Genomic DNA, 14030 nt, shown 5'->3' with positions numbered 1-14030 from the left:
ATATTCTTTGGTCAGCGGCGTACCTCCCTCCATCACAGTCTCCGTACATCGAGACTCCCAGGGTAAGAATCAAGCTACCCGTAGCCAGCTCTTCATCATCAGGAATAATATAATAAAGAATAGCCTGAAAGTTTCACCACTGGCGCTTTTTAGGGCCATTATAAATATTTACGTTCCCTCCTTAACCATCAATTTCATCGGTTCTTTTTAGGATACACCTAAGTGTAAACTACCTTGCCAAAAAATACATTTTTACTACCATTTCCGGAAGCGATTCGTCGACTAAAAGACTATATTAACTAAAGACGGGCACTATTAAACAAAGTCAGTCATTCACTGTCAGACGTCACAAGCGGAGTTGTTCGCCGCAATGTTGGGAACCCCAGTGACCGTCGACCCTATATTACCCTCTCGACTCTAAGCATTCAACCAGGAATCACTGATCCTCTCCAAGGTCTGCCCCGGGAAAACCTATAACAGCTATGAAGGAAAAAAAACTTGAGCCAACGGGACAGCCTCCACTGGACAAGTATCACTAACCAATCTCCCCATCTAAGATCACCAGAACAACTAAATCTGCAAATAAAAAAGGTGCTTTAGACACCAACGTCTTCGACGTTATACCGGGAGACGTTGGGAAAGAGCCCTTTTCGTGAATTATACGGGAGAAACTGTAAATCAACGGCTTCTTATGGCCACCGATTATCTTATGGCATAAAGAACGCACGGTACTCTTCAGCATGATTATTTTTTTGAATTTTTACACCTTATTATTTGACGAAACAAACTATATGGATTCCGAAAAAATGTGTTTTTAATAAGAAGATTTTTGTTCTGAGATGTATCAGGAATATGTGTGAAATTTCTAACTAAAAATGATTCACATTACATGTCAACACACTACGGTGTTTTATTTAGTAAGTCTCGGGCGAAGCCGAGACGGGGGGCTGCTAGTTCATACATAAGTTTAGTTTATAAAAGTGGGGTACACAAACGAAAGATCACGTCTGTGAAGTTGGTTTGCCACTTTTTCATAACTGTTTTCTGATTGGCACAGAATTCGCAGTTGTTTATGTAAACAATAAAAACTGGAGCACTTTTAACTTGACACAAGTTATTAGTCCATTTATGCCTACGATGAAAACAAAGTCAAAAAGTTTGATAAAACATCGAACGATAAGTGCAATCTTTGATGGTAAAGTTAATAATTGAACGATCAAAAGTTGAAGATTATTAAATTATAATATTTACCGTAACTGCTGATTCTGTCTTTATCGTATAGGTACATAATAGCTAAAAAAATCTTCCATTTTTAATAATTTTTACTGTAAAATTTATATAACTTTCAATTACCAACTGGCTTTTAATCTCTGTTTTCTGATTAGTAATAGTTTTTAAACTTTTATGCCTGTATGATGATTAAAAAGAATGAAAAATAATAAAAATTAAATTATTAATTGACTCAGTCAAATATGAAATAGCTCAAAAACCTTATTTGCTCGGGATGTAGCTTTCAAAAAAAGATATAAACTACAACACTGTCTTTCATAACTAATACATATTTCAATGAAATAAATGGCATTCGACTTTTCGGCCCGTACAGTTATAAGGATAACAAGGCTCTTATCAGGTACAAATATTAATCGTCACACAGATGACTATGTGTAGCACGCAAGATGGTAAGGCGGCGAATACTGCACTTACGTAGCTTTTCATCAATAACACGATTATTTCAAGTTATGAGATTTCCACGGTATCTCTTATTTATGGAGTTAGTTGTAATCTTGTCTTTAGTTGATTACAGAAAAGCCAGTACCAGTGACAATAATATTTTCACGCAAGAGCTAAAAAATATATTAAAATGTCTTACAGAGAATAAAAAAGTAGGTACATCTGCACACTTTTGGTCAGTTCAGAAATTTTGCATTTTGACTTGATTTTATTTATCAGATAGTGCGAATATGATTATTTATGTGCTTAATGATTCTCTTGTAGTATATTTACAATCACATGACTAAAAAATTCAGTAGACATTTACTGTAGTATGTCTTTGGCGTACGGGAAAGAAGCACTGATGTGGAACTAAACAAGAAGGATCTAAAAGTAAAATTGCATTTTTTGAGTTTTTGAAGAACATCAATGTAAGTATTGCTACAGTTAGTTCTCATACTAATCATATATTATGATTATAAACAATATTTTAATTTCTCTTGCAATACTGCAAAGCAATAGAAAACCAAATAATTTACGACTTCATAGGAAATGGAAAAAGAGACAAAAAAACCTGAAGTTATCATCTGCTTAAGATATTCCAATGAGTAAAAAAATGAAATAACAGTACAGATCTTAAGTATGAAAATAAATTTTTCTAAACCTAAAAAAACAACAAAACAAGAGTCCGTTTGATGAAAAAAAGAGCATGTACTACTTTCTCTATTCTGATGCCTATATGTTTGTTATTTAAGAAAAACTTACATAAACTACTAATTTGTCGCCTTCAATTGGTTATTTATTAAACTCGTCCGTATTGTACCAAAACAAGTTTTAGAAGCATACTTGGACCATCGTAGCATTCGACAGATAAAACATACATACATACATTTTTTTCGGTAAAAATTCCGGAAAATTACCAAGTTATGAGCTTCCAATTAAATTTTTTATCATCAACGTTTATTTTACCACAGCCGAAGACAACGTGCCTTATAACTCATAAAAAGGCGATGATAATGAGTACTTGTTGCTTATGATAATTATGTTGGTAAAATGATATGAATTTCACAATAAAAGTTATCAAAAGTAGAAGACTCTTTGGATATTTAGTATATAATAAGATCATAATTTTAGACATAAGCTTACATTTCAGACATGTTAAACCACCCTCATAATACTATCATACAATCTAGAGACTTTTCAATAATATACTAAAACAATTAAAATCTTTATTGCCACTTAACTGACATCCTTGCATGTATAACTCTTTCTATGCAGCTGTCGGATAAACTAAAATTATCTCTAGACTGTAATAATGGCTGATCTTGTGATTATTTTCTGTTCCCTTCAAAACGGCTTCTTACGCTGCCTCACTTTTCCTGCTGGCAAGTGTCAAAAAATTTTCACGCTATACTGAACACACGTGCATGCTTACTCGCATCTCTTGGCTGCTTCGGTAGTTTTTCGTGCTAATTTTAAATTCTTATCGTGACCATAAGTAACCAATTGCTTAGAGTGGTAGCTTTTTTCTTTTTTTCAAATGTTTTTCATTTCATTACTTGAATTGGTGCTTATTTTTAAAGCAAAAAAAAAACTGTTTTTGATAAGAAAAAATTATTTTTCAGAATCTAAAATTCATGCGTTTTTTGGGCAAGCTCATGCAGCCATGTAGTTATTGAGATATCTTGAAAATAAAAATGAGCAATTAAACATGAGCTGATCCGGGAACGATGTTGTGATCTAGAAACAACATACTTTAGTAATAGTTAAAAAATCAGATAAATGTAGAAAAATGATGCTTACTAACAAAAAAAAAAAAAAAAAAAAAAAAAAATTTCATCAGCGGTGCCCTGTGTGCTTTTCGCACTCCTGATCCCGCTTCCTTCCCCTCCCGTTTATAGACTGTATCTAACCATTTTTATAATCATACACTAATTGAATTCAAATAATATTTTGTATTTTTTCTTTCAATGAAATTAAAATTTTTCAATATTTTAACTTTGAAAGTTTTTTTGTCACGCAACATTTCACAAAAAAAAAAAAAAAATATAAAAAAAATATTAACTTTGAAAACAAAATTCATTACTGATAAATTTTGAGAGCTTAAATATTGTAAATCGAAAACATTCGGAAAATCTGCACCCATGACGTTTTTAAATACGTACGTGTGAGCAAAGCAAGAGCAAAAGCAACTGTATCTAAAAATAAATCGAGTAGCCTTTATTCTTTTCTTCGAAAAGATATTAATAGAATGTAATTGTTTTCGACCAAGGGACCCAAATGTACTCAGGCTGAAAATATGAGCTGCTTTTTCCTCGTTCTTCCACTGACAGCATATATTTTATCAAAGTATTTAAAAAAAACCAATGTCGTGAAAAAATAAATGTTTTCTTTACCCTCACAACGCAGTCGCTGCCGAAAACTATTTCCCCCAAAAATTATTTTGATCAACGAACTTGACATAACTTGAAAAATATTTATAAAAAAATAAAAATGTTTATCGATTGAAAGCAAAATTTATTTGTGTCATCATAAGCATCTATTATTTTTTTAAATGGTATTTCCTATTTTTATTCATCTAAACTGGTTTAAAAAATGGATACTTGAATTTTCTTTAAAACACGTAACTGCTTTTCTATAAGTCCTGTCCCAGAAGTATGAATGAATCAAGTATACTGAGCGACCCAATTCTTTGAATCAAAGAAAATTTCTTTACCCTCATTCCGTTAAATATTTTCTTTTAATTGAAACAAATTTAGTCGATCCAAAAAAATATTTCATACAACTAAATGAGAAATTCGTAATTAAAAAAAAAAAATTTTAATTTAATAAACTATTATTTTCAATTGACTTATATTTTTTTACTCATAAGAAAATATTTAACGGAATGAGGATAAAGAAATTTTCTTTGATTCAAAGAATTGGGTCGCTCAGTATATATGGTATTGAGATGAAGTAATATGTTTCGGAGAAACATTTTTTAACTACAGCAATAGATTATAGCGACAAATTATAGTGATTCACTCCGTATGCATACTTGTGGAAAGAAAGATATTTTGTTCTCAAAATAGCTTTGAAATCGCAAAAATAATCGGTGCCACTGTTACAAGGTCATCATTATAAAAGGTACTGTTGTAAGAAAAACAGAGAAACTAATCAAATTTAAGAATAAGACTAATGTATGACAATTCAGTTAAACGCTTAATAAACATTTCCGTACGATACGGCCATGTAGACTTAGTAAATAAGTAATACAAAAAAAAAAAAAAAAAAAAAAAAAAGTAAATAAATAAAAAATGTTTACAAACGCAACCTGACACTTGTGGAGTGTGTTAATATTTATTATCGTTATTGCCTCAATTTTTTTTTTTTTTATACCTGGCGCCATGTCTATGTTTTTATATGAATCGATACGACATGGCAGGACAGATCTGTGGAGACAAATTAAAAACAAACAAAAAAAATCACAAGCGTGTGAACGACGTGGGTACACTCGATGGCGGATGAGACGTGGCTGTACAATGTGTGCAATACACCTTTTTCAACTTTGGCAAAACCGGAGCTCACATTTTTTTTCAGTTTCAACTTCACGCTCGCATCTATGAATAAAACTTGTCTAGCAAATTCATGGATACGCAAATGAGCGTTCAGTGCTTTGATATGCGTCGTATTGTAATTTTCAACGCCAACCGACGTTTTTTAACTTCTGTGTTCGTTGCGATTGGCAGGTATAGTTGAAATCTGCTGATATAAACAATGTTACCAACATGTGCAATACTCGAAAGAGTGCTAGGTTTAATAAAAGTAAGATGGGGAGGTAACGAGAGCAACTCAACTGCGTTTGTATTTTGCGTTATATAACATTGTGAAATAATATTTTTTCATTTTGTTGTTCAGAACGGCTTTTTTAAAAATATATCCAATGAAAGGTATTGAAAGTCTATGGTTAAGATGACTGAAAACATTTATTTTGCAGCTTTTTTCTTGTCTGAAGTGTGTATCAAATGTATATGTATATGTAAATGTAAATGTGTGTATAAAGTGATTATCCGTCCAATACGTTTTGAGGCAATGAAAGTATACATTGTGTATCAACAAGGTCGTGAATGTTTTTAAGGTTGTCCCTAGAGTATAATCCAGTACGTGAAAATACCGTAATTTGAATTTATTCATGTGTATCATATCCAAACTAAAGGCAAGAATATACTTTAGCAATAAAATTTTTTAAATGCGGTGGCTTCATTTTTTTGATACTCATAAAAGTACTGTGATATTTTTTTTCAAAAATTCTGTGTAAAAGCAAAGGTGTGTGACTCATATAGCTATGTCTTCATTCGAGTTTTTCTTCATGAGTTTTTTTATTTATAGTATATTAAGTTACGTAAGTTTATAAAGAAGTTGTGGCAAATGTAACGTATCAGAGGTTTTACTTTGAAACACCTTTAAAATTACGTAAGACAATAATTTCAAGTTCATATTTGTGTACTGTGACTTTCTGTTGAAAACATTATTTTGAACATACAATAATTTGAGAAGATCTTGGAAACCACTTGCGTGTTTTTATTGAATTTTCAGAAAACTGTCAACGCTTCGCAGAGAAAGAGCCGATAAAATTCTAGTTAAGATAGCACGCGATCGGTTACAGATAGCTATAAATACATAATACGTGTTGAGCAACGTAATGATGAGCGCGTAGCTGTTGATTGAATTGGGGATCAAGACAAACATAGTTTGCTATGCCTAGAATTTAAAAATGCTTAACTTTCATCTTTCTTTACACTCAATGTAACTATTTTTATCTTTTTTCTTTTCGTTTCTTCAAATTTTGGAATTCGTCAGTTTACAGTATTAACAGAAGCGGTTTCATCTTCGATGGATTACCGCGTAAGAATTTTATTTTTAACATTTAGAATGGGACGATATTTTTAGAAATATGAAACTTATTAAGTTTAAATGTATTCTATGTTATTGACAAATTTTAGAATGTAGTATTGAATCATACTAAAACGTTTACAAAAAAAAAGTAATATTGATACATGCCGATTTCTAAAATAATCGAGACGTAATTTTAATAGAAAAAAACAAGTTAACATGCATGAGGAAATCAACAAAAAATATCCCGTTTTTGTTCCCGATTTTTAAATAAAAAATTTTTTCAAGGCACAATCTGGAGATGGAACTGCTTTTGCTCATAATGTCGTGTACTACAAGGGAAAAATCATGAACACTGATTTCAGTGGTGATGGTGACATCTTTTTTTCATGATATGTTAAAATCATATTCCTGTAGATGATATGTATAAATATAATAATTGCATGTAAATCACGAAAAAACGGTGTCAACTCCACTGAATCCCGCGCTAATACTTGATGACATTGTGAGTAAAAAAAGTCCGGTATCAAGGGTGTCGAAAAAAAATTTTTACTAAAAAATTGGGCAAAAAAACGGGTTATTTTTTGAGGACTAACTCGTATGTTTGAATAATCAAATTATTTGATTATAAATATATGCGTTGATTGTATTACAGTCTCTTATTAGTAAACTAAAATTTTCAGCCAAAATTTATAAAAATGTACCACTAAAACCTAATTTTTTAAATTCTGAAATCATATTGTCAACAGCAGAAGTAGTTCACGAGTGTTTACACTTTTTATTTACACTCATACACACTGACTTCAATTACAATTAATGAGTACACACAACTTTTTAAGAATTTGAAGAAATCACTGTAGGTCTAAGTATAACCATTCGTGTAGAAAAGACATCACGTACTCGGGAGTATGTGCGAAAAAAATTAACGAGTTTCGTGGTAATTCGACAAATTTTTCAATTCACACAAACACAATTTTTATCCATCTCTGCGTGCCTGTTTTTTCTCGCTCTTCTCGAAAGCCAGATAACAAATTTACACCCACTTGCATGTACGCTTATCTCTCGTTGTAGTGCTCCTACAGCTGTGCCGCACAATGTTTGCAGATATGCGAAAATAATACTCTGCGAGAGAAAAATTAGCTAATAGAGAACAGTCGTGACCTCCACTTGACGACACACGCAGTGTTTTGAAATAGTACAGTTTCAGAAAAAATCAGGCTTCAACTAAATTTTCGCAGTCACGGAAATGTTTATGGGCTGATGTCACTCCGTAAAAATTGGTGATTCTGCGATTTTTGGAAAAATTAGTTTCGTTGAATTACCAATGGAGTGACGTAGGAAAAATTTCAAATAATATGACACCAGAATTGTTAAAACAGAAGAATACAATCAAAATACGTTTATAGGATCAATTTCTGAGTTTTCGGGTCACCGAGTGCTAATTGATAGTGTGATTTCATCAAAATGTAATAGCAGCACCCTAAAATTGATATGCAACATCGATTTAAAGCAAAAACTTCGAATTTTGCATTCCTATATTGGAGCTATGGGGGTGTAGCAAATTTTTCCCACGTCCTACTGTTGCCATTACAAAAATGTGAATTTAAAAAAAAAATCACATCACACATTCTTGCGAACACTAATTTGAGCTCAAAAACATTTGTGTTTGAGCAGCGAAATGCAGTTGAGACCTGATTTTGTTTTTTTACTAAAATTGTACTATTTCAAAACATTTAGCGACGTAGACGTTACAAGGATGTTACAATTGAAAAACTCCAAACCCGAGCTATAATTAAGTTAGACCGGCATTACTGCTCATACCTGTCAAATTATCCAATTTGCTTTGGAGCAGTGTTTTTTTAACGCGTACCTGTACCTAATGATATCTCAATTAGCCACGATTTCTCCTGATGTTTTATGCATTTTTTTTCTTGAAAAAATGACATTTCACGCGATAGTCGATGATAGTTTCGAAACTGATATTCAGCCAGAAACCTGAGATCAGTCGTGTGTCAGCTTATAAAATTTTAAATGCTATGAAAGTTGAGTGTCGCGACTTAGGAGTGAACGAGCCAGCGGTTGCGGCGATTGAGTTATTTGTTTCTGCGAATGCATAATGAGGATTTAAAAATAGCTCGTCGCATTATAAATGGAAAGAGAGAGAGAGAGAGAGAAAAATCTTGGATACACTATTTTGCAATATATTTTTCGCCTTCGCCATCGTCGTCAGCGCGTTGCTTCTTCTTTTTGCAACTTTACTTAGGCGTTTGCAAGAATATTGTAAACAACTTTGAGTAGTATAAAATAATTGCGTTGCTCAATATGTATAATACACAAATGGTATATAGAGAACTTGTTTACGATATTTTTGCATAAATGTTGGCGTCTATTTATAGTTTGATTAAAGACGATTCGAAAATACGAAAAAAACTTGAATATAACTTTGTCTTTACGATTATTATACATGCAAAAACACTAAAGACACCTCGAGAGACGATTCAAGTATGGTGTACATGAATCAGTTGTATAAGAAAAGAAAAAAAAAAAAAAATTATTTCAGAGCAGGTAGCCATCAACTTGTACTGTAAGTTATTGGCTAGTCAATTAGCATGTGTCCATAAAAATGTAAGAATCATTGGACTACACAGAAGCCGTGAAATGTTCAACTCGATCATCGACACAATGATAGCAAAGTCTTTTCAATCAGCGTAAAAGTACAATATTATTTAAGAAAATCCTTGAGATACGACAAAACGGAGGATCGTCGAACTATGCGGACTAAAATAGGCGACCAAAGGGAGAAGGAAAACTCAAAGGCTCCAAGGAAGTCCGGCGCATGCACGTACGCGAAGCACGAAGAAAAGGGGGAGTCGTCGTCCTAGAGGAAAAATAAAGCACATCGTTCGCGCGCAGCGGATTTCCTTCCGGCGACTATTAAGAGCCGACCGGTGTGGGGATGTGTGTACATAAAAAAAGTTGTTGTTGTTTTTTTTTTTTTTTTTTTTTTTTTTTCTTCGTTTCTTACCTGTGACTCGTGGCCGTGTCCAGCATGGTAAAAACAACACGAGCGGCGATCCACCTCGCATGCGGCGGCTCCCGGCAACCCTTGCCGATCTCACTTTGCGGATGCACAGCGTCCGCTCTCCGTCACTTCGACATCCACTCTGTATTATAATATCACCACCATTGCATACATATCTGTATTATTTTTCAAAACAAACAATCAACACCACCAAATATATATATATATTTATTTAATCACACTCGTTGTATTTCCTCACTGATTCAACAGCCGGCCACTTTATCTTCGACGCATACCGATCTCTTGCCGATCGGGCTACCGATACACTTGCCGAACCCGCAGTTCGTTATACTTCCTCTCAAAGATCTTCTTCCTCAGTCGAGCTTCGAACACACAGGCACTGTACAATGAAGTAGAACATGCATCAGATACGAGACGTAGCGGCAGATGAGAGTCGGGGCTGCACAATAGAGCAAACGACGCACACCTATATAGGCTAGGCTCTGCTTCACGCCACGAGACGAAATAAAAGAAACAAGGGACTCGGAGCTCGCGAGGCTCGGTATAACACCGTGTACCTATATATACCAACCGTGAGCATGTGCACGCGCTATTTCCTTCCTTCTTCTTTCTTTCTCTCTGCGTCTTTTTCCTTCCCTTGTACGTATGTGTCTGTACGTAGGTACGATAAGGAACACCACCACATCCACGATACTCGTGAGTACATACGTTGAGTTGCGCCACTCCGCTCCTCTCGGCTGCTGTGTCAAAGTTCTGTCATAAATATGTCCACACAGATTTTTCCGAGCTTCTGCGTGAAAGGGAAAAAAATCGCCGTGCAGTCAAATGAATTATCAGTCGCGGAGAGAGAGAGAGAGAAAGCCAGCTGCAGCGGGTACTAGATAGAGGAATCTCTCTTATTCGCTTTCTTGTCTCTGCAGCTTGTACTTACACTCGTAAGCTGCGTTTCGCACTTGTGTACGTGTATGTGCTTGCGCGCTCGCGGTATACCGATCGTGCGCGAAATTTTCGTAAAAAGCCGGACAACTCCCGGTCAGCTTCACTTTGCTCCGTACGAAAAAAGCGATAGTCTCTTTTTCCCCTTCAAATCCTCTCCTCTAGGTTAGGACAGGCTTATCTGCGTCGAGCTGTATCGTTGCGCCGATCTTTCCTCCCTTTTTCGCTCGCTCGCTCGTAATTATATGCTTATTATCACTCCGCTCGGCTGCTGTTTTGCGGAAGAGACGGAGATAGCCTCGGCATCCAAGTGCACGTACATTATATTATGCGCCTGTTACATTACTCCGCTCCCTCGTCGCTTCCATTACGCGTCGCACGATGCAAATAAAAGCTGCACGTCGCACAATAAATTAATATATATGTATGTAATATATCGATGTGCTTACACGAGATAGGAAAATCTAGCTCGCGCCAAATAAATCATGCGAATACGCGCCTGAGATGCGCCAAAGTGCGCGTATGTATGTATATTTATGTTGGTGGATCACGTGCTCGAGCGTTGACACATCGGTTTTATCGGCCCAAAAGTGAATGGATGGGGGGAAAAAAAGAAACACCACAAAAAAACAAAAAAAAAAAATAAAAATCGAAAGAACCTCTCGCGTGTGCCGCACGCGCGCTCCGAAACCGTGTCTTTATAGTGTTGTATATATAGCGAAGAGCGAGCACTACGTACAGCAGATCAGAGAGTAGGTACACTGTTGCGCTCCGAGTACGACGTTTACGTATGCATGTACACATATAAAATACAGAGGTACAATCTACATACACTTGGTTTAGCAATGTACACTTTTGCCACTCGACGCGCAAACACTGTGTATGACGCGGGGACGACCGCACGTTAGCAGAGGCCGCGTCGTACTACTGATCTCCGACTCCCTTGGAGAGTATCATATCGGAGCCAAGTAGTATGCCGGTTTTTCGCTCTTGTTCTTTCCCTCGGCCGCTCGCCCCGCGCTCTCTTAACGAGGCTTCATGTGCACGAGCAACGAAGACAGGGAGATCGCGAGAGAGAGAGAGAGAGAGAAGTCTAGGGAACGGTCGCTAAAGTGGCAGCACTGCGTTTGGTGTTGTATGCCTTGCCGATGTGGCGACTTTAGTGTGGGTTTTGTGTGTGTATGTGTGTGTGTGTGTGTGTGTGTGTGTGCAGTGTCAACAGCTGCAACCGTGAGATGATGGTGGTATACGCTGCCAAATATACACTCGTGTTGGTCAGGTCGCCGTTGCCTGGGCGCCACTGCCGGTTTCTCAAGATCGGTATCGGCTTTTTGGTTACCGATCGCCGTGAGAGTTAAACCTTTTTGACGGTGGTATGACAAGATAAGCCGTTTGAACTTTTCATTGTTATTTTGGCGATTGGTCATGTTTTTTTGACAAACTTTTCTTGAAACTTGATGTGGTTGATGAGGAAATCCATTTTTAATTTGGATTACCACGTTCCAAAGAAAAAAAGAAAATTTTTCGCGGCACACAGTTGAACCAATTTTTTCCTCATTCTACATACCCTCAGACATGAAAAAAAAATTGGGTGCAAGCATTTAAGGGCTTGTGACACTGTTTTCCTCCCCACTAAAGATTTTAAATACTGATTATCTAAAGTGAAAAAGCCAGAGTAAACTGAAAAATGTCGGAAACTGATTGAATCGTACCAGGTTTAAGAAAAATCTTATTTTCCCGCATTCTGTAGACGTTTGGAAACATTTATCAACCCAAACCTATGCACAACTTCCGTATATAAATAATTTAGGGTGAATTTACCCATCTAAAGCCTCCCCATGAATTGCAGTACCAAAAATTGGTGTGAAAATGTATTATTTCACCTCGAAAATCCTCTTTCGAGGGTTTTGGAGGTCACTGTTCACGAATCAGAAGTCTATTTGCAAGCAGGGGTAGTTTCAACGCTTAAAATCATTATTTTTTTCAGAAAATCACTAAGGGTTTATAATCTTGCCTTCCAAATCGTTTCTCATGGATTTTTGAGGTCACTGATCATACATTTGGTATCTATTTGTGTGCAGGGGTAGTTTTAATACTGTTCGACTCATTAATTCAATATTAAAACAATATACAAGTAAGTCCTCTACGGTTTCTCAAGAGAAAATTTTCACGGTAAAATAGTAGGATTTTTAAGATTTTTCAGAAGTGGGGGTGATTATAAGGGTTGAAACTACCCCTACGAAAAAATGGACTTCAAAATCGTGATGAGCGATCTTAAAACCTCCTTGAGACATGGTCAAATTATGGATTTTTTTAACTATTGACTGCAACTTGTGGTGGTTTTGGGGGGGTTGAAACTACCCCTGCTTGCAAATAGACTTCTGATTCGTGAACAGTGACCTCCAAAACCTCCGAAAGAGGATTTTCGAGATGAAATAATACATTTTCACACCAATTTTTGGTACTGCAATTCATGGGGAGGCTTTAGATTGATAAATTCACCTTAAATTATTTATATACTGAAGTTATGCATAAATTTGGGGTGATAAATGCTTCCAAACGTCTACAGAATGCGGAAAAATAAGATTTTTTTTAAACCTGGTACGATTCAATCAGTTTCCGACATTTTTCAGTTTACTCTGGCTTTTTTACTTTAGATAATCAGTATTTAAAATCTTTAGTGGGGAGGAAAACAGTGTCACAAGCCCTTAAATGCTTGCACACAATTTTTTTCTCATTTCTGAGGGTATGTAGAGTCAGAAAAAAATTGGTTCAAGTTTGTGCCTCCAAAAATTTTCTTTTTTTCTTTGGAACGTGTAAATCCAGATTAAAAATGGATTTCCGCTGATACCGTTGTCCTAAGGTCCCACAGCTTCGGCGATTGAACAAGTAAAGTAGTCATGAGCACTGTTATAATTATATGAGAGGCAAGCTTTACAACCAACGAGCAGCATATATCATGCAACCCAACTATAGTTTACTTCAAGTAGGTGTAAATTATCAAATAATTGACGTGTTTCTAGTAGGTTTTGCATAATCCAATTTCCTCATGGTGATGGATTCGTTATATTTACTTATTTTATTTCTACCTTTCTACCACTTCATCCTTTTTCCCTTATTTTCAGTGTATTTCCTCAAGTATGCAAGTCTCTTGTGCGATATCCTATAGTGCAAAGTTTCTCTCAGTCGACTCGGTCCATCCTATTGGATATCATTTATGGGATGTAGCGATCGTCTCAAGCACACTTCAGCAAGTATAAGGTTTAACAAAAAGATTTCTTTCATTAATAATCACCTGCCTCTCACCTTCAACAATGCCAATATTAGCTTCTTGAATGAAAAAAGGGTGATTATGTACCGCACACTTTTTAACACGCTTTTATTAGCTTCACTTGTAACTAACTATGTATGTAAGAAAATCTTGGAATCTTAATTTGACCCACTTTCTGGTCTTCGATTAGGATGAAAT

The 14030-nt window shown here is 35.5% G+C and overlaps 1 protein-coding gene across 2 annotated transcripts in view; it reads right to left on the bottom strand.

Moving 5' to 3' along the window:
• The window catches only part of LOC106645921 (receptor-type guanylate cyclase Gyc76C), a 131961-nt gene extending 120975 nt beyond the window's left edge, over positions 1–10986 (bottom strand). For both annotated transcript variants that reach the window (XM_089597831.1, XM_089597832.1), the window contains exon 1: positions 9608–10986. The gene's annotated coding sequence lies outside the window, so the exon portion shown is untranslated. The remainder of the gene's footprint in view (positions 1–9607) is intronic.
• Positions 10987–14030: the final 3044 nt, after the last annotated feature.

Source organism: Copidosoma floridanum, unplaced genomic scaffold, assembly GCF_036245765.1.
Source record: "Copidosoma floridanum isolate Cflo_tuat_1 unplaced genomic scaffold, Cflo_Japanese_pri ptg000040l, whole genome shotgun sequence".
Classification (NCBI taxonomy): Eukaryota; Metazoa; Arthropoda; class Insecta; order Hymenoptera; family Encyrtidae; genus Copidosoma; species Copidosoma floridanum.
The sequence above is the reverse complement of the archived record's forward strand: the minus strand, read 5'-3'. Positions and strand labels throughout refer to the sequence as shown.